A 20,455-nucleotide genomic window follows, 5' to 3' on the forward strand; every position below is an offset into this window, starting at 1 on the left:
AGGGAAGAATCAGTTCCTTGCCTTTTCCAGGTTACAGAGGCCACTGCATTCCTAAACTCATGTTTCCATAAACTTTCCATCCTCAAAGCCAGCAACAGCATCATTCTGACTTCTGTTTCCATGCTCACATCTCTTTCTCTGACTCTGACCCTTCTGTTCCCTCAAAAAGACCCTTGAGACTCCATTGGATCCACTTGTATAATCCAGGATACTCTCCCCATCTCAAGATTGTAAATCACATCCACAAATTCCTTTTTGCTTTTTAAGGTAACATGGTTACAGATTCCAGGAATTAAGATGTGAACATTTTAGGAGGAAAAGGGTCATTACTCTGCTTACCATAACCCCCTTTTATAGACAAGGAAGCCAGCTCTGTAAGACGATGGCTCTGGTGAAGTTCATGCAGCTGTCAGTGTGAGGAGAGACTTGGCTTGAGGCCTGTGCTGTTCCTACTGCAGTGTGCTGTGTCAGTGAATATTTGTCCAACAGCTGGTCCAGGGGAGAGGAATATTCTGGGACAAAGGATATACCACATTTTAGGATAGATAGTATCTGGGAAACTGAGCCTATGGCTTTGTGGGCCCTCCCAGGTCCATGCTTCTGCTAATGACACATTCTCCACTTTCCTTCCCAGAGTTTCTGAGAGACTTAAGAGTTGGGAATGCAATTACCTAAAGTCCCTCAGAGCTGGATTTTTTTTTTTTTCTGGACAGAGTCTCGCTCTGTCATCCAGGCTGCAGTGCAGTGTGGCATGATCTCTGCTCACTGCAACCTCCGTCTCCTGAGTTCAAGTGATTCTCTGGCCTCAGCTTCCCAAGTAGCTGAGACTACAGGCGTGCACCACCACGCCCAGGTAATTTTTGTATTTTTAGTAGAGACGGGGTTTCACCATGTTGACCAGTCTGGTCTTGAACTCCTGACCTCAAGTGATGAGTCCGCCTCAGCCTCCCGAAGTGCTGAGATTGCAGGCGTGAGCTACTGCACCCAGCCCAGAGCTAGATTTTCTACATGTTGGTTGAGTTATTACTAAGGGCTTGATGAGACATATGGACACATTTCCTTCCACCCATTCTTTAGCCACTCAACAGTCTGACCCCTTTCTTTTCTGGGGCTGAGCCTCCAGCCTCATGACTCATCACACCTCCTATTCTGTCTTCCAGGCAATCACCACCTCCCTTCTTCAGATGAAACGGTATGTAAATAGAGGAAACTATTAGGATGTCAGCACATTGTAAGGACATCTGTGCCACTCAAACAGATTAGATTCAAACTGGAAGAAGGAATAGAGCCCTCCCTCACTCTTACTAGTGCTCTATGCCAAGAGAAGGCAGCTTAAAAGATGCTGAACTAGGAAGATTGTGTCCTCATTCACATACTCTTCTTCCAATTGATGGCCTGACTTTGGGCAATCATTTCTTGTGAGCCTTCATTTCCCTTCAGATTTGATACAAGAAGCAGTTCACTCCTCGAAATGCTATAGCGTAATGTAAAAGTGCTGGATCTAGACCAGAATTCCTGAGTTCACACCACTTATTAGATGGGTTCCACCAATTATTAGATGGACAAAGTTGGATAAAACACTTCTCTATGTCTCATTCTTCTTGTAAATTAAATGGAGGTGCTAATGATATCACCATTTGACAGACTTATTATAATGATTGAATGACTTAAGGCAGGTGACATGCTTTCACATAGTACCTGGCACATAATTAGCCCTTAGTAAATGTTAGTTATCGTTGTTGCAGGTTAGTGGCTTTTAAAATGTGGTCCCTGGACCAGCAGCATCAGCTTCACGTGGAAACTTACTGAAAATGCAGATTCCCAAGCCCATTTCAGATTTTCGGAATCAGAAACTTTCTGGCTGATTGAATTGAGTTTCTCAGGTCATTGAATCCTTTCAAAAAGCCTGGAAAATGGTGACATTTTTAGCATCTCCATTTTATTTATAAGAAAAAAGAGACATAGACAAGTGTTTTATTCAACTTCGCCCATCAATAATAATTGGTGGAGCCAGGGTTGTGAACTCAGGCTACAGCCTAGCAATTTTGTGAAAGGGTTTAGCAAACCCTTTAGAGGATTTTGATGCTACATGCTAAAGTTTAGGAACCACTCATGTAGATGCTTCAATGATCTCTTCCAGTTCTGGAATTCTATTGTTTCCTGCAAGTGTACACATTTATTCAAGGCCCAAAAAAAAAATTATTTTTCATGCATGTTGTTCCACAAACATTTATTGCATCTCTCTTTATTTGAGATATGGGGCCACAAAGCAAAGTAAAGACATAGCCTACGGCCTCAAGTTGTTTATAGTCTATCTCATTACCCTTAATTTATAAGTTGTAAAATACCTTATTTGTAAATTTTTCTGCAGTGATTCATGGTTACCTGAGTTTTGCTATATAAATACAACATTCTTTTTTTAAAAAAAAAAATCTGGTGGTTACAGTTAGAGTAAGATATTAGCTAAGTGACCCTGAAACTCAGTTTCTTCATTTTTGAAATGAAGCCAGCAATACCCCATTCATTGATTTGTTGTGAAAATTAATGTAATTAACTGTGATGACATGTATGAGATGACAGTTTGTTATAAATGTCTAATAATGGTCATCTGGGTCTCTAGTTGAATTTAGTCATAATTAAGTATTGTTGATTAGTATTGATTTGGCTTTACAGCATATGTGGTTGATATTCAAAAAAAGAAGATGGTTCAATTCATTATATGTTGAAATCCAGCTCCCCAGTGCTATAAAGAGTATACCTCACTTTCATTTTCTCTTTTTTAGAATTCAGGTGATGAAGACCTTCTTTGTAGTTCAGAAATAAATCAGAGAAATAGCTGGTGTTTATCCAAAAGGCCACATTAGAGCCAGGAGTCAAAGAAAAGTTTAGACCAGCTGCAGTCTCCTCAGGTATTTATAGTGTAACTTTGAAATTCCCTTGGAACTTCCCTTTTGATTCCGTCTCAGAACATGTTATCTGATTGACCAGGCAGTCTACAGAATCCAGAAGAGTTTCAACTCTTCGTTTAAAATCAAGGACCTGCCCCTCAGTGTGAACTGGAAACAGAGCCCTTATAGTTATCCAAATTCAGTTCAACAAATACCACGTTACTGAAAGACCATGATGGACTGCTTTTGAAGTTAGTGGTTTCTTCAACCAAAAGGGCTCACTCTGAGCTTGGAAACTTTCTACGCATTGGGAGAAGAATAGCAACAATTCGATTCATTGACAGGAAGCATTCTGCCTGCTTTTCCTTTTTCCACCAGAACTAAAGAGAGTCTTTCTTGAAACTTTTTGGGGTGAGATTTTAAATGTGTTCCAAGGTCTTGCTGCTCTTTAAGTTCCAGCCAGGGAGAAAACAGCTGCTGAAAAGGCTAATATGTCACCTTGAGTCCTGTCTACAGGTAGAAACATGCCTTCTACGTACTGAATCATCACTCTTAAAATAGTAGTCCTTCACTACTGCTTCTGACCTTTGGCCAGTCTCCATTTGTTCGAATCTAAGTGGCATCTCACCTGTCAATGAATCCATGGAAGCCCTAGAGTTCTGACAAAACAGTAGTCCCAGGTTCTAAGGAGTAAGACAGAAAATTAAGATAATGTCTTAAAGGCTTCAGTGTTGAAAGTCTAGCTCTTGATAAGTGCTGTAAGAGACACAGTCTAAGATGCCTTTTGTCAACTTGGGAGCTAGTTTGTCCACAGGGATGTTCTGTAGGGATCTGACATTCAGCACCTTTAGACCTCAAACCATCATCATCTTAATTCACTGAGGGCCTACTACGTGTAGATCAGGCCCTGTGCAAGGCACGTTTCTTACTTGACCTCATTTCCAACCTCACAACTCTGCAAGGTTGAGTTTATCAACCCTATTTTATAGAAGAACAATGTCAAACTTCAGGCTGGCCACATAACTTAGCTAAGAATCAATGGTTAATTCAACAAAAATGATACTGGTCTTCAGGCCCATCTGACTTCAGAACCTATATTTTTCCTAATTTGGTTAGTAGCACAAGGATATATCCACATGTTCACAACAGAACACTGGGTACTAATCCCTCTCTTGTAATCCCCAAAACTTTTCTTCCACCTGATGGGTCTTCAGACCTTATAACGGCCCCTTTTAAATGGATTTCTTTCTGCCTTCTTCTCCGTCTGCATCTCTAACCCTCTCATTATGGTCAAATAAATAAAATTTCCTCCTGTCATTTACTGCACTCCAGCTTTCATGGCCCTCCAATCATCCTTCATGCTCCTCTCAGAGTCATCTTTCTAAAACTCAAATCTAATATCTGTATTTAGATTTAGATGTTATAAGCAATGAAAATAAAGTATGGCAAGTACTAATCTGGGAAGATAACTAGGTACTATGGGTGCTCAGTGAAAGGCTGTTAAGGGTTTAGGAGTGAGATCTGGGGAGTAGGAGATAGGAAAGGCATCTTGAGGGAAATAATCATTGAGCTGAGACATGAGGGTTAAAAAAAAGCTATTCAGGTATAGTGTGACAAGGATTAGGTTATTACGACAGGAAAATATATGCATGAAGACTTGGGGCAAGAAGGGATTTAAAGAGAAAAGGGAACTGAAAAAAGAGATCAGAGAAAAAGAAGGCAGAAGCCAAGGGATGCAACTGTATGGGAAGGCAAGAGTGGACCACAGTGTCAATGTTGCCAAGAGGTCAAATAAGATGAGAGCTAAAGAGTATCCATTGGATTCAGCAATGGAGAAATCACTAATGACTGCACCAAAAGCCCTTTGAGTCAGTGATGTGAACAAAGGCTAGGTCACAGTGTTGGGAGAAACAAATGGATTGGAGACACTGCAGACTGGAACTGTAGACAAATCACGGAAATGTAAGACATTATTTTTTCAGATTCAGGAAGGCATGTGCAGGTTTGTTATGGATAGATTGCATAATGCTAAAGCTTAGGCTTTTGTTGATCTTATCACCAAATAAGGAACATAATGCTCAGTGGGTAGTTTTTCAAACCTTACCCCATTCCCTCCTTCCCTACTCTAGTAGTCCTCAGTGTCTCTTCTTCCATCTTTGTGTCTACGTGTACCCAATGTTTAGGTTCCACTTATAAGTGAGAAGAGGTGGTGTTTGGTTTTCTGAGCTAATTCACTTAAGATAATGGCCCTCAGCTGCATCCATGTTGCTGCAAAGGACATGATTTCATTCTTTTTTATTGCTGGGTAGTACTTCATGATGTTGAAATTTTCTTTCCCCAATCCACCACGTTTTCTTTAATCTACCATTGATGAGCATCTGGGTTGATTCCAGGTCTTTGCTATTCTGAATAGTGCTGTGATAAACACATGAGTGCAGGTATCTTTTTAAAACACCACATCTTTATACTATTTGCTCATTCTGGACCATTTTCCTCCTTTCTTGTTTCTTTCACTATCTTGCCTAAACCCATCACACCCAATTTCTCTTACTATTGAAATCCTAGCCATTCTTTGAGACCAAATAAAATACCATCGTATCCTAGGCTTTCCTGTATTCCCGGTGGTTAGAATGTACTGTTCTGTACTTGCCACATAAGTCTTTGCTGAATTAGCAAACTGTTCCCATCTGACCGATCACATGACATCTACTTTATGTGCCTGTTATAGCACTCTCTTTTTACTACCTTTTAATCTTTTTAGTTGTACACACCTTCTGCCTGACTACACAACTTGATAACAATGAAGTAGCTACGTATTAGTCCTTTTTAAACATCTCATAGTTCCCAACTAAGTGCATTGGGCACTTTGTCAATCAAATTGAACTTAACTGACTACTCTTCGTCTTGCATTGATTTAAGCACATTACATGATCTTTGTCCTTGGAGACAATGATAGTTAATTGTATCTATTATGGAAATGAAAAATCTTAAAATTTGCTAGTCATCTTTAACTTTCCTAAGCATTTCTACTAAGATTCACATGCTTTCCATATTCTAAATTCTATAAATCATTATTAAATTGGTTAATTCAATATACGTGAATGAATACTCTGCAAATAAACTTTGTGATCCAAGTGAAACAACTCAGCTTTTGAGTTCAGAGTCCTCAAGTAGCAACTCATTAATGAAGTTGAGTTACCTATTCACACATCACTCTCTTTTCAAAGGACAACCTAGGCAATTGTTAAACCAAGCCAAACTAGAAAAAGTAACATTGAACTTTGGGGTTTCTAAGGACTAAAACGAAAGGAATAGTCTATTCTTAAATCCTAAGTGCCCGACGATCATTTGCAAAAGGTTGATTTAAAGAGGGCAAAACAATAGTTATAACCATGGGTGAATTACTATGTTGTGGGTGGGTTTTCAAAACCTTTAAAACATTTTTGTAGTTGACAAAATTAAGATCTACTTTCATTCTATTTGTTTAGTATAATTTATAATCTCCAGCTTTTAAATGTTTTGGAATTTCTATCAAGCATATTTCACAATTCTTCTGCAGTAGAATCTGGAAGTTTTGCCACTTTCCCCTCACTAAAGCCCCACCCTTCACTGCATGTTAAATATCAAGGAGAAAGAGATAACCAACTTATCCCCAGCTCACATAATAGAATTGGGATTAAAATACAAAGTGCCATTTTTTAAAAACAAAATTCTGAAGGCAATTATGGCTAAATATTGATATTTGATCGAACTAGATAATGAGCACCCAAGCAATTGCTGTATTACTCTCTATTATTTTCTCTAGGCATGAGCTGTACATTTAAAATAAGGGGGGAAATATCCACATAGTCCAAAAAATAGCAGATAACTTAATCAGGAAAAGAGTTTCCTGTATTGATTTTTAATTATCCCAAGTTCTCCACTTGCTCCATTAGCACTTAGAGGTCAGAGATATTTCTTTGGTTTTCAGAGGAAGAAACAAAAAAGGTAAGCAAAACCAAGTGTTTCAGGAACAAGGGCAAGTCCAGGCTCAAGTCAGAGTTAGAATTTCTGGGGTATCAAAGGAAGGGAGGCTTTCTCCAAATACTTATTTGCATAAGGGACATTTAATTAGTAATTGTTCAATTAATTGGTTGCTGATTTAACAGGAGTAAAAGCTCAACTCCTTGGGACAGGTGGCATATGCCACCTTCTACTCATCACTGGCCATGGTAGTGCAGGCCCAAACTGAGGAGACCATTATGTGACCTTTTTAGTAGTGGTGACAGCTTAACACAAAACAACTCCTAATCAGAAGGATCCCTGCTTTTGCAAGGTGGCTGACCCAGGATGATGGATACTGTTAATAGCCTTGGTGTAGAGCAAAGTTAATAAATCCAAAGACTAGGAAAGGCTACAGAACCTAAGGGCAAGAAGGAGCAAAACCACCCCAAAGAAATTAATTGCCAAGCTGCTTGCCCTCATTTTGCCAGCATTGTGTTGTTACAGAGGTGACTAGATGGGATGGATTTGGTTGGTGAAAGAAGCCACAAAACAAGACAGGGAGCGCACAGTGGCTCTGGAACAGCTCTTTAAATTCTGCTCTCTCCTTCCGTTCAGTCTGGCAGCATTGATTAAACACTGACTTTCAATGAGCACCAATAGTAAGACACTACTCTATCTTTTCTCTTCTGCCTCCTGGATGTCTTTATTCTCTCTCTCCCGCTCTCTGTCTTACACACACACACACACACACACACACACACACACACACACACACACACCCCTGAAATGCTAGCAGCTTTTTCTGCCCACAGGGAACCTCTGTCCAAAGTCCATGAAACGTCACTTTAAGCAACTGTAGAGAGTAGAATGGTAATAAAGGAAGGCGAACTTCAACTCTCAAGAAAGGTATTGCCTGAAAGAAACAAGCTGATTTTTTAATCAAAGCTCATTTCATCTCACCTGTGTTAGCATAACCTCATAATCTAGTTATGACACTTAACTGAGCTTCTTATAAGGGCCACAGCAGCTACATATGCACCCTGGACCCACCTTTCCAGACACTGACTGTTCACCTATCCCCAGTGTCCTTCACTGATGCCCTGCTTCTCTCCATTCAACATCATCTCCAACTGCCCATGAGATGCTTCCTCCAACAGGAAAGTTCAGGCTTGTCATGGACCTGCTCTTTCTCAGGTGTGTATTGGCTCAGATTCCTTTGGGAAGTCTCCCAGTGTCCACTCCTAAAACCAGAATTCTCCAAGCCTTTGCATCTCTGCCACAGCAGGCATGCCCCCCAGAAGCCTTCAAACCTAACAGCTCCTCAGCTTCCTGAAAACTCATGAGGCATTGACTGTCTCTCCTCTCACTAGGAACTTATCACATAAACTCTCTGTGGGGTTGGGTACCTGTCTCCCCTAACCAAACTGAAATCTTCCTTTAAGCTGAAGGTTTTACCTGCCATCTCTGGGACAGCACCATGGGTCACGGCAGGACCTTGAACACACTGTATGCGGAAGAGAGAAAAACAGAGGAGAAGGTCTGGCAATTCAAGGAAATGGGCAAAGCACAAGGACCAGGATATGCTGTGACTTCGAGATGACATAAGTGTGTTAGCCATGTAGATTTTCCCTTTGTTTTGTCTCAGCTGAGGACCTTAACAAGGTGCAGGAGGGTGAAAAGGACACAGGTAACACGTACTCTGAAGCTTCTTGGGCAAAAAGTAAATCAAATTCCTTCCCTCTGAAGAGAGAGAGGTTGGGGTCAGAGTCACAGGAAGCACAGGGGTGTGTGTGTGTGTGTGTGTGTGTGAGAGAGAGAGAGAGAGAGAGAGAGAGAGACTGACTGTTGTTTGCAGAAGTGACTTCTCCATGGCCTTTGCTTTTATATCCCTCTCTGGGCAGCCACAGCCCTGGTTAGAGTCAGGATTGACTCTAACCAGGCCAACACATTGAGACTAAGAAGCTCCTAGGGAATTCTGAAAGGCTGGAGCCAGGAAGCACTAGTAAGAATCCTAGGTCACCCACTGCACAAATGGAGCTATGGAGCCTGCAGCTGGTGCAGAGCGTGCATCAAGCAGGCTATAGCTGAGCAAGAACAGCCACTTAGGCACTACCTTGAGGTGGGGCGCACATGCCTACCAGGAGCATTCCCTGGCACTGTAAAACACTGCCAATGCAAAAGTGCAGGAGCAGTGAGACTCAGCCTCTCATTAACTTGTCATCCTGGGCTTGGCAGTACATGCCGTCTTTCCAAACCTTGCTGCTGGGCCTGGCAGTAAAATTTCTCCTCAAAGACTCCACAGGGGAACCAGAGGCGGGGTAGAGAAAGTTTAAATAAGTGCAATGTATGAACAGGTGGGGAAGAGGAATGCCTCAGTGGAGAGGGGCACACAAGGTGAGCCAAAGAGAAGCCAAGGTCAGCCATAGACCTGTGACTGCAAAGGCCTCTGGCCAAATTGAGCAACACATTTTCTCCTCTCTGCAGGGGAGGAAAGCCAGAGGAGGCATGTTCTGAGAGGTGATTTTGAAAATCCCAGCCTGCAGAATCCTTTGGCTTACACTATGTATAAATGTTAGGTGAGAGCATAGCCTGGAAGCAAAGCTGAGGCTAAGACTAGACCCAAAGACAGACTGCTAGGTCCACTGGAAAACTCCAGCCTTCCCAAGGAGGCCACCAAAACTGCAACCTGGAGGCCAAAGCAGAGCCAAACATCAGAATATGACAGTTCCTTAGGGACTTCTTGTCAACTTTTCGTCTGAACCTGCCTAAGACCAAGACATCCTGTGTCTCATGCCAGCCTAATCCTCCCAAAGTATGCTTTCATCTCACCCCTCCGTCATCAGATCACTCCCCATTTCCATCCTGCCTCCTGCTTCAAGTCTAGACTTTGCTGCCCCGCTCCAGGCCTCCCCAGCCCAGCGCTGCCTCACTCTCCATCCTGCATTCCTCTAACACCTCCACACCTTCCTCTTCACTGTCCCCTGCACTCTGTGCTCATTCCTAACTCTGTGGTGTCTTCCCCTCCTCTTCTACCCAGGAAGTCCTGCCTTCTCCCTCTGTCTGAAAATAAGCTACCTATTCAGCAAAGTGTGGCTCACTTCTTCCATGAATCCTTCTTGTTTACCAAGGCACATTGATCACTCCTTTCTCAAAATGACATTATAGCACTCCAATACCCGTACCAACCCCAACCCTATTACTAATGCTAGTGCTGATACTATGACTGATTGTAAAGCTTATGCTGGCCTAAATTCCAAGTAATTTTGTGTGCTAGCTCATTTAATCTTCCAACAATCCTATGAGATATGTGCTCTGATTATCCCAATATTACATCCCTGAAAACAAGAAAGGAGATAGAATACACCAGTAGTAACTGTCTTCATAGTTGTTAGATATTTAATATGTAAGAGGCCCTAAGTGGCATCCAATGAGAGGAGAAAGCTATTCCCACTTCTCAGCCTAGAGACACTGAGGACCTTCACCACTGCCCCCAAAATAAATCATCCCTCACCTGAGTCAGGGTGCAGGATAGCCAAGTTTCAGCTGAGGGAAGCAGGAACATGGGAAGATTTGCATTTATCACTGTAAATATCTTATGCCTTGTAAAGTATCTGATACATTACGTGTGTGCATTACATTTTGTGGAAGCCATGCATACACATTCAATTACTATTCCTTGGCCTCCACTGGAGCAGAACTCGTGGTCCTTGTAAGAATTCATTTTGTATATTTTATAATAAATAATTTCAAACACACACAGAAGTAGAAAAGTGTGGTAAACCACAGTGTACCTGTAACTCAGATTCAACAACAATCAACTCATAGCCCGGTTTATAGATTTCCTAAGGGAAAAAGCTTAGAGTTTTAAACTTTGTTCCATTTGCCCCTCACTCAAACTCAAATTATTTTGAAGCATATCCAAGACAGTGTACCATTTCCTGATAAGGATATTTCAGACAGAAAGGAAAAAGAGAAGGGAAACATAAATTTTACTTTTCCTCAAACAAGGGATAGTGCCTGAGAAAGAAGAATGCAAGACACCCTGTTCCCAGGATAGACAGAAAGTGACTAATTCTACTCCATTTTAATTGCGTCCCCACTTTATATTTATGCAGTTTATTCTTTACCATTGTTGTCTATGTTGTCCTGTATCTTGTAACTTTAAGGGTCTCACTTGGGTTTTCTTTATCCACTCCTGTTGAATTGGAAACACCTAGTTAACAGCATCCTCATTATCTTCTTACTGGATTTAACGTTGTGTGTTCTTGTGCTCCACATGACATCTGGCTTACCTTCCTCTCACCTTTCCTTCTTAATGTCCTTCCCTCCTTTTTTACCAATCTGCTAACTTCCTAACAACTTCCTTTCATTAATCCCATATTTACTGGGCACAGCTCCTAGCATACAGTAGACAAAGTAAAATGAGATGGGATCATCTAGATGACCAGCTGAGACTAAGAGGTGGCAGGAAAGTATCTGGGAGGAGGTGAAGGTGCAACTGTCCTGTAGAATAAGAATGAATTAGCCAATAAAAAAGGAGGTAGCAAGCAGGTGAACATGGAGGAAGGGCGTTCAAGGCAGAAGCAGCAGTTCCAGCAAGGATCTGGAAAGGAAATTTGGGGTCCATTTGGCGAACTGCAAAATGTACCATGTGACTGGACCGATAAATTTGAGTGGGTAGGGGCAAAAAAATAAGGAAGGTGGAAAACGTAGAATTAAGCATAGTTGAGATCTTGGGAACGATACTGATTGCAGTTGTGGGGAGATGGTTTGAGTAGAGCTAGAGGGAGAGGGGAATTCTGCTGTGATAAAGATACACAACTGTCATGCACTCCCCAAGCAGCAGAATTTACCAAGGCACTTTGCAACTTTGACATCGTCTTCTGTGAGAACACATTCTCCCAAGACTAGCTTATCTTTTTGATAATTAACTTAAGACTGTTTCCTCCCCCAAAGATTTTTCCTTGATTAAAAGCTTACATGTCAGCTGGGAAAATCCATGGCATGCACATTTATTTATTTTGCAAACATTTGTTTTCCCAGAAAATGTTTTCAACACAGAAATTAGACCAGGCCTTATTTATTTGTTTACTTATTTTACAGATTTGTTTGACTTCATACAATGAAACAAAGGCAAAACAATTATAAGATGGAAGGGCGGTAATGTAGATAATCATTTTTATTGTGGTGGTGGTTTTTATTAGGTCTACTGTATCTGCAGCGCACCTGTGGAAACTTATTTGGAAATGTTCAGTTCATGGCACAAGAGCTGTTTAACCATGTAGCTGTGACTTCGAGCTACATCTGTAGAACTCAAAATGAAATTTAGAGTTCCCAATTGGCTGCTGAATTGGAGTTGTGTAGATAATCATTGCCACTGAATGATGTATTCTGGTTATTGTCACTACCTACATTTGCTTGGCAGTTAAAAATTCTAAACTTTGTACTTGATTTTTTGCACTTGACTGGTTTCAGAGCTCAAGGACTGCATGGGTGATGTTTTTAAGTTCCAGGGATCATAAATTTCAATTGCAGTGAAGTATGCACTGAAGAGCTCTGGAGTGAGAAATGTGATTAAATGACCTCTAATATACCTTCCATTTACATAATACTCTAGTTCTTGAGTCACAGATGTCTGGAGCTACTAAATAGATCATTTGTTTTTCTAAAGTGAAACTTAACCAACTTCTCGAAGATGACTTAATGACCAGTTTGAATGGTGGAGGGAACCATTTGATCATAGTGGGATCTAGTTCCACGCTTTATGAGATTTAAGATTCAGGATGCACCAAGAACCTTGTTCACGGACAATGCCGGTTTTTCTGCACCCAGGTGTGGCATCATTTCCACCCATTTGTTCTCTCATTTAATTCAAGGGATCACTTACCTGTGTTTCTCATTTTCAGCCCATGTTTTTCTAGGCTTTGATTATACTGTCTTGCTTGATTCACTCTCACCCTTATTTGTAAGCTCAATTGTGCCCAAACTCTGGGTATAGATGTGATTTTAGACAGAGAGGAAGAGCTGTTTGGAGGGCACTGAGAGCCTAAAATCTCTGTATTTAACCTCTTACCCTCAGACAGTCACGACTAGGGCTTCTACCTCCTACTCCCAGATTTCAGGGACTAGTTGCCCAACATATGCTATTAGCTTTTTTGATACTAACACCCTGCTCTCTGGGCTTTGGCTGGTGTCCAACCCTATTCCTGCCTGGAGCCACCTCTGAATGTTATACTGTGAGACCTTGGAAATGGTCCTTGCAACCTACAAATCCTAGATCTCTAGCACATATGCCCTCTGGAACCTGCCCCCGTGTCCTTCAGCCAGACTCATATGTGGACCTTCAGATTCCGCTGACTTGACAGATCGGCTGGGCTTACAATCCTACAATTCCCCAGTCGGCTCCAGCCCTTGTCAGGTCTGAAGCTTCACTTATGACCCTGGACTTGGTTTCTGCCCAAGGAGAAAGTGAAGGTGAAACCTCTAGCTCTGCCAAAGCCCTGCCTCGGTTATCAGCACCACATTATCACTTTCGAATTGCATTTCCCTGGTGTCAGTTTTCTTTCTTATATGTCCAATCACTGGTCCCTGACCTGGGGCTTGACCTGACCATGGTAACAGTGTCTATCTCATGCCTCTTGCTTCCTTGAAACTCTCGGAGCCTCCTTAGCTGCTGGGGTATTAGCTTACTCTGATATTTGGCTTAAATGTACTCTGACCCTCCTGGCTTTAACCAATAGCCACTGTGGGCCCAGGACTTCTGACCCCAAATCCAGCTTTCTTTCCGGGATGCCACAATGTTATGATGTAGCTCAGTGTCACCTAGACTCTGTCCTGAAGAAAATAACTATTCCATGAGCTAATAGGCCTTAGCAAAAAACAAATTTACTAATTTTAAAGTATATATTAGTTAGAAAGTATGTATTCCATAATCATGTGAATTTGGGAAATGCTGTGTTAAATAATGTTAAGCAGATGACTTTGTGATAGGCCTTTTTTAGTCCATTAATATGCTACTAATGAGCATAATATTATTCAAGGGGCTGGGCGCGGTGGCTCATGCCTATAATCCCAGCACTTTGGGAGGCTGAAGCGGGAGGATCACCTGAGGTCAGGAGTTTGAGCAACGTGGAGAAACCCCATCTCTTCTAAAAATACAAAATTAGCCGGGCATGGTGGCACATGCCTGTAATCCCAGCTACTCGGGAGTCTGGGGCAGGAGAATCGATTGAAGCTGGGAGGCAAAGGTTGCAGTGAGCTGAGATCATGCCATTGCACTTCAGCTTGGGCCACAAGAGCAAAATTCTGTCTCAAAATATATTCAAGGAAGGTGGAGGGGTTCAGAGCATGTAACTTTTTTCAAATGTATTGGCCTACTAAGGTTTTTCCTGTAGAACACTCTAAACATCGCACCAAAAGTTTTCTAGAACATCTTGTGAGAAATCCTGAGTGATTTAAGCTCCATCCTTTGACAATGACTTGGACCCACTTGAACAGGGAAATTTCCCTCTGTCAGAACCTTAACAGAGCATGTTGGTCAAGACCTCTCTAAATATGAGAATGAAATCGGACCCTTATTTACAGCGCACACAAAAATCAAAATAGATTAAAGACTTAAACATAATACCTGAAACTATAAAACTCCTGAAAGAAAATGTAGAGATCTAGGAGCGGGTGACAGGCCAAGATGGCCATTTAGAAGCAGCTGCGGTTTGCAGGTCTCACAAAGAATGAAAACAGAGAGTGAATTCTGCACCTTCAACTTAGCTCTCCAGGTTCTTGCACTGGCACTGGCTAAGCAGTCAATGTGACCCACAGAGAGAAGGAAAAGCAGAGTGGAGCAACAGCCCACCCAGGAGTGGCAGGGAGCCAGGGAAGTCCCCATCTCCAGCAAAGCGAGGTAGTGAGTGATTGTGTGATTCTGCCCAGGAAACCACACTTTTCCCACAGATCTTTGCAACCCTCAGATCAGAAGATCTCCTTGTGAGCCCACCCAACCAAGGCCTTGAGTCCAAAGCCCAGAGCTTTGCAGACTCTTGGTAGCTTCTAGAGAACGCACAGAAATCCTTTTGCATACTCCAGCCCCAGGAATTCTAGTAAGGCAAGAGATCAGCCTGTGCATTCCCCTAGGAAGGGGTCTGAAGCCAGGGAGCCAAGGGGCATCATTCCATGTCCCTCAATCCCATGGCACCTCACAAGTTAAGAACCACTGGCTTGGAATTCCAGCCAGCGAGCAGCAAGCAGGCTGGAGACTCCCTGAAACCACCAAGTTCCAATGTGGAGGGGCAGCTGCCATCTCTGCGGTTCAAGTTGGGGGTTCTGGCCTGCTGGCTTCAGAGAATTTGGGCAGTTCAAACCAGGAAGAATTCCCCACGCTACACCACAGTTGCTCTGGCAGATCATGGCCAGACTGCTTCTTTACATGGGATCCCAATCCATCCCTCCTCATTGGGAGGGGCCTCCCTGCATGAATTTCAGCAATTCTAGCCAGGATTTTACTGACAAAACTCTGATATCCCTGAGATGGGGCCCTTGTGGGGAGGGGTGGCCATGGTCTCTGTGGATCGATGGACTTAGCCTTTTTTGCTTGCTGGCTCTGGAGAGTATGGGCACTATGTATGAGAGGGGTTCCCCACAGCAAAGTGCACCTGCTCTGCCGAGAGGCAGCCAGATTGCTTCTTTAAGCTGGTCCCTGATCTTGTTCCTCCTGACTGAATGAGACCTCCCAACAGGGGTCTCCAGACACCTACGGGAGTGTTCGGGCCCTCATCAGGTCATTCGCCTCTAGGACAGAGCTCCCAGAGGAAGGAGCAGGATGCCATCTTTGCTGCTTTGCAGCCTGCACTGGTGATACCTCCAGGAGTGGGAGGAACTGAGGCAATTAGGGTCTGGAGTGAACCCCCAGCAAACCACAGCAGCCCTACAGAAGAGGGTCCTGACTGTTAAAAGAAAAACAAAATAGAAACCAACAGCAAAAACATCAACAAAAAAGAACCCACAAAAAACCCATTCAAAAGTCAGCAACCTAAAAGATTGAAGGTAGATAAACCCACAAAGATGAGGAAGAATTAGTAGAAAAATGTTGAAAACTCAAAAAGCAGAGTGCTTCTTCTCCTCCAAATGTCCAGCAAGGACACAGGACTAAGCTGAGGCAGACATGGCTGAATTGACAGCAGTAGGCTTCAGAAAGTGGGTAATAACTAACTTTGCTGAGCCAAAGGAGCATGTTCTAACCCAACTCAAAGAAACTAAGAATGATGATAAAACATTACAGGAGCTGAAAACTAGAATAATAGCCAGTTTAGAGAACAACATAACTGACTGGATGAAGCTAAAAAACAAGAACTTCACAGGAACTTCACAGTGCAGTCACGCAAGTATCAATAGCCAAATAGACCAAGCAGAGGAAAGCATCTCAGAGATTGAAGACTATCTTTATGAAATCTGACAGGCAGACAAGGTAGAGAGAAAAGAATGAAAAGGAACGAACTAAACCTCTTAGAAACACGGGATTATGTGAAAAGACTGAACCTACTACTGATTGGGGTACCTGAAAGAGAGGGAGAAAAGAGAACCAAGTTGGAAAACATACTTCAGGATATCATCCAAGAGGCCAGGCGCAGTGGCTTACACCTGTAATTCCAGCACTTTAGGAGGCCGAGGAAGGTGGATCACTTGAGATAAAGAGTTCAAGGAGGGAGAGGATCAGGAAAAATAACTAATGGGTAATAGGCTTAATATCTGGGTGACAAAATAGTCTGTACAACATTCCCCCATGACACAAGTTTACCTATGTAACAAGCCTGCAAATGTACCCCTGAACTTAAAAGTTAAGTTTTTTAAGTCCATGAAAATCTCATCTTAAGTGTTTGTTTCGTTTTCTTCCTAACACTGATATACCAACGGGGCTCTTCATTCTGGAGAAAGCATCAGGTTCTCTCCAGCCCTACCCAGGTGAAGAATTTAAAAATCTTGAGGCCGGGCGCGGTGGCTCACGCCTGTAATCCCAGCACTTGGGGAGGCTGAGGCGGGTGGATCACCTGAGGTCAGGAGTTCGAGACCAGCCTGGCTAATGTGGTAAAACCCATTTCTACTGAAAATACAAGAAATTGGCTGGGCACGGTGGCGGGTGCCTGTAATCCCAGCTACTCAGGAAGCTGAGGCAGGAGGATCACTCGAACGTGGGAGGAGGAGGCTGCAGAGAGCCGAGATCACACATTGCACTCCAGCTTGGACAACAAGAGTAAAACTTTGTCTCAAAAAATAATAACAAAAATAAAATAAAATAAAATTATTGAGTAAGGAGTATTGATATGCAAAACAATTGTGGTTAGATCTCAAGGAAATTATGCCGAGTGAAATAAGGTTAATCTCAGAAGGCTATATCCTGTATGGTTCCATTTATTTAATATTCTCTAAATCACAAAGCTATAGTGATGGGAACAGTTGCCAGGGTTTAGAGTGGAAGGGAAGATAAGAGTATAAAGAGTTAGCAGAAGGAAGTTTCTTTGTGTGAAGAAGCAGTTCTAGATTCTGATTACGGTGGTGTTGCCAAGTGAATCAATACATGTGATAACATTTCATATCCACCCCCAAAAAAGTAAAACTAACATAAACTATGTTCTGTAGTTTTAGTTAGTGATATTGTACCAATGTCAATTTTCTGATTTTGATAATGTCTATGACTATGCAAGATATTATTCTTAGAAAAATCCAGGTGAAGAATATAGAAACTATTTTTTTAAAAAGCTAGGTGAAGAAAATAGAAACTCACTGTGGTATTTTGTGTGTGTGTGGTATTTTCACTTGTGTGTCTTAAATTGTTTAAACATATAAAAAACTTTTACTAGGGAAAAAGTCCCCCACCCCAAAATTCTATTTCAGTTGAGTTCAGGTGAGAGGCTCTAGGAAAACAGGAATCAGATCCGCTTTATTTGTCATTTTGTCTCCAGGATTTACCACCATGCCTGGCTCACTCATCTCTACAAAAAGCCTTCCTGGCTATGCCCTTTTACTAGCTGTGTGACTTGAGGAAAGTCACTGTCTCTCCTCGCCTCAGATTCCTCGTTAGTAGAATGGCAATAACAGACCCCACATCATAAGATTCAGGTTAAGATTGAAGAGTGAATAATGCCAGGCGCTTTGAATGCTTTATAGGAAGAGTTTTTCCATGAGGGGACACATATCCATTCTATCCTCTGAGTATGTGATATGCGCAAAGAGTAGCATAACTGGGCCTCACGTCTTGTCTTGTAATGCTAGTTAACAATAAGCCCAGGAAATGGTGGAACAACCAATTTATAAATAATACGAAATCCTTGCTTATAAAAGAATGTCTGCCATATGCCTGTATTTTTCCTTTTGTTATCTTCCCCTTTTCATCTTCCTTCCTCAAGTTTTCAAAAGCATGGAGCTGCAACTGTCAGCCCTTTATTTTTGACACAATTTTCTTTAAAATTAATAAGAAAGAAGGTTTAGAGTAGGGAATCTTGCAATATGTTTCTTTGATTCATATTTAGTTTCTCAGTCTCCTAATATCCTCTTCATATTACTATAATTTCACTCGGATACATTTGATTATGTTCATACGACTGTTTCTCTTCCTAAGCAGTGAATTCTTGAAGCCAGGATCATGTATTCATTTATTTATTCAACATGTAGAAAATGAACAGCTACCATGCATGTTCCAGGCATGGGTCTAGATGCTGAGAATGCAGCAGTGAGCTAATGCCTTGTTCTCATTGGTAGTTACAATCTTGTACCAAATTCTTCTTTGTATTTCCAGCTTCTAACATAGTGCCTGGTAGTTGCTCAAATGTTTCATGGATAGATGAGTGGAGTGATTAATGTTTCTGTGGATGAGTGTACTATATTTAAATAGCAACAATAATAATAATTTAAAAAACCCATGATATGAAATTGGCTGTTCTAAGTTTCTGAAAGTAATGAGAAACAATTGTCATAGGATTCTTGGAAATGAGCTGTCTTTCTGCCTCTTCCTTCCCCATGAGATTTCCTGTTTGGCGTGTTGCTGTGGATAAAGCCGCGGATGAGTGACAATGAGACAGTGTCGGTGCAGAACAGAAGTATCCCCTTTGGAGAGATGAACTGCTGAAGGATCCTTAAGAAATCTTCGATATTTTTCCTCATAAAGACATTAATTATGAGAGATTTCTGTGCTAAGAAATATAAAAACATGTTTTGGCCAGAAATTAGCTACCCTGCCCCATCTCTCTAAATTTGAAAATCTCTAAATTTCAAACTTTGAATTCTCTCCATTTAAACTTTGTATTATGTTTGTGTTTGTTTTTGATTTAAGCCCAAGAAAAGGATGACAAATTTTCACGAATAGGATGTGGAAGGGTGGGGAAGGTTGCCGCTTCTCCTGGAGAGCAAGAGGCTGATTCCCTTTGCAGATTTTACCAAAATGTTCCACACAAAGCTATTGCTAGCATTTTAAGTCTAGTGCATATGACTCTTAGGCGTTTCATCGGTGCACATTTCCTGGATGCCATAGAAACATTCTATAGTTTTTTTTATTTACAACTTATTGAATTAAATAATACGTGCAAATGATGTGTTACTCAAAGCACAAAAGACCAAATCATGACACGAACATGTCCTTCTTTGCTTCCTATCTCCTTGCTAGCCCATTTTCCTTCCTAGAGGCACCCATTGGCATGTTTCTTATGAATCCTGGCAAGCTATTCTATGAATATCTATATTGGAAATCCAAGAATCCAAAATCCAAATGTGTTTCATGTAAACAGCTACTTCAAAGTCAAGTACAATAAAAGCCTTTTTAAAACTCAATCCTTACTCAGTTGAGTAGATTATATTTTCTAATTACTTTAAAGAAAGGTAGTAAGAAAAGAAAAGAAGCAAAAAGAGACAGCCTAGCAGCATGAAAGAGTGCTGATAGGGGCTAAGATGACCAGGCTCTGCCACTAACTAGCAGATGTGAGTCTAACTCCCGACCAGAAAACCACACAGCTCTCCAGGTGACGTCCAAGGTTCCTTCCAAGGTAGGGGCCTCAATTCTGCTCAACAAGAGATCACATCTTTTTTCTCAAGTCCAAGGCCAGCATAGGTACCTTTTGCATCTGTAGTATTGTACAATGAGATTGCTGCTCCAAATGGCCAAGTCTGAGACTCTAACAGTCAGGGCAGTTTTATGACTCATTATATCTCACTATATCTCTTTGAAAATTAGTGAACTTCCTGTGAAATATAAACATAGTAACTTAAATCAGAATAACATCATTTCCATTATTTCCCAAATATTCTTTTTTTTTTTTGAGACAGAGTTTCGCTCTTTTTACCCAGGCTGGGGTGCAATGGTGCGATCTCAGCTCACCGTAACCTCCGCCTCCTGGGTTCAGGCAATTCTCCTGCCTCAGCCTCCTGAGTAGCTGGGATTACAGGCACGTGCCACCATGCCCAGCTAATTTTTTGTATTTTTAGTAGAGACGGGGTTTCACCATGTTGACCAGGATGGTCTCGATCTCTTGACCTCGTGATCCACCCGCCTCGGCCTCCCAAAGTGCTGGGATTACAGGCTTGAGCCACCGTGCCCGGCCTAT

This window comes from Sapajus apella, unplaced genomic scaffold (assembly GCF_009761245.1).
Source record: "Sapajus apella isolate SASKATOON/1434 unplaced genomic scaffold, GSC_monkey_1.0 scaffold41, whole genome shotgun sequence".
Lineage (NCBI taxonomy): Eukaryota > Metazoa > Chordata > Mammalia > Primates > Cebidae > Sapajus > Sapajus apella.